Raw genomic sequence first — 1,701 nt, 5'->3', positions numbered from 1 at the left:
GAGAAAAATGAGTGAGTGTGAAATGTAAAGAGCAAAGGGGGGAAATGGGTGCGAATGGAAGGAGAGGGGAAAATGAGAAAAGGGGGAGAAGAAAGGGATGAGTGAGGAGAAAATGAGGAAATAGGGAGAGAAGGAATCAAGTGAGACGAAAGTGAGAAAATCGGAAAAGGGGAATGGGAATGAGAAGAAAGTGAGAATAAGGGGGGGGGGTTAGATAGGTGAGCATTTGAGTGCAAGCATATCTTTTAAAGTATATCATAAGGCATCATATAAAATAATACATATGGGGAAGAAAAACAAGAAATCGAAATAAATATCTAAACACCCGCACGTCTGTATGCACGTGTTCGCACTTCCGCACCCGCATGTGTATCGACTCACTTGTGTACGTAGGTGCCTTGTGTGTATCACTATGTGCTCAAAAATACATGCATACCCCCCCCCCCCCCCCAGCACCTCGCGAACGACCGCCGCGCACAAACAAGTACTATGAGGAGGCTGGCCGGGAGCGCACGCGAAGACGCCGCAGTTGAAAGTTACTCGGCTCTGTCTTCAAGATCCCATGATATTTTACACCCGAGAGCTTTCTTCACTCGCTTGCCAATTCCCCCTTATTAAGAACACTTCTTCTGCCTCTTCCCTATTTTTTTTATGTACACTTTCACAATAGGTTTTGTGGCCGGATAATTGTATAGTATTTGTGTGTTAATTACTCAGATGCGCGGTTGGTTTTCATTGTATGAGAAAAGGGGCGTATATGTGAAGTTCATTTGTGTTCAACGGACTGTGTTCAGTGTACATAATTGGGGTTAAGTGTCTTTGTTAGTCGTATTGTGTTCATTTGAAAAAGAATAAGGATTCTGAGTCTAATTTCTAGTTAAATGTTCACTGTAGTGGGTGTTCGTTGAACAAGAAGAATGTTATCTCTTAAGTGTTTGATTTGTTGTGTTTATTACACAAGAATAAGGACTGTGTATTTGTTACTGGATATGTGTACATCGTCTTGTAAAGTTCAATTCAGAAGAACACATCTGATGTGTCTATTTCCTATTCATGTTGCGTGCATTGCATAAGAACGGAAATTAGAAATATTTTTGATCATACACTCACATCATACACATGTAGCAATGTTCACTTCAAAAGAGCAAAGGTTATGCGTCTACTTATTATATGTAATGTTCACCGCACGGAAAGTTCAACCTCACAAGCGCAGATTTCGTGTTATGGATTTAGAATTGCGCATTTCAGATATGTTGTTACACGGAACAATATATTTATCAACATTGCCTTTGTTCCTCGTTGCATATTGTGCAATATAAACAATGCATGTTAAGAGTTTATTTCTCCACTTTTCACGTGTAAGCTAAAAACTTCCCACGAGTATTTATTGCAAAAGATATGTAAATATATCAGAACTTAAGCAAGATGATTTTGTACGTAAGCAACGCTGCTTTTGCAACAATACATTAAACGGCGTCAGCATGATGCCAGTTGCATGCATGTACTCGAAAGCACTTCGCTGTTCATGCAATGACGCATGATGTTGCAAATAGACTATTCTCTCTCTTTTTCCCCCTCTTTTAATTCATCAACTTTATTAAATTATGACTTTATTCCCGTCGTAAAATGAAAGTGACTCGCCGCATTCCCGGCACCTTCACGCGTCATAGACGATCCGGGAACATGAGTCACTTGTTTCAC

At 40.2% G+C, this 1,701-nt stretch overlaps 1 protein-coding gene across 1 annotated transcript in view; it reads right to left on the bottom strand.

Moving 5' to 3' along the window:
- LOC119585706 overlaps window positions 1–1,701 on the bottom strand; it is a 48,581-nt gene that overhangs the window by 460 nt on the left and 46,420 nt on the right. The window lies entirely within an intron of this gene.

Source organism: Penaeus monodon, chromosome 20, assembly GCF_015228065.2.
Source record: "Penaeus monodon isolate SGIC_2016 chromosome 20, NSTDA_Pmon_1, whole genome shotgun sequence".
Classification (NCBI taxonomy): Eukaryota; Metazoa; Arthropoda; class Malacostraca; order Decapoda; family Penaeidae; genus Penaeus; species Penaeus monodon.
The sequence above is the reverse complement of the archived record's forward strand: the minus strand, read 5'-3'. Positions and strand labels throughout refer to the sequence as shown.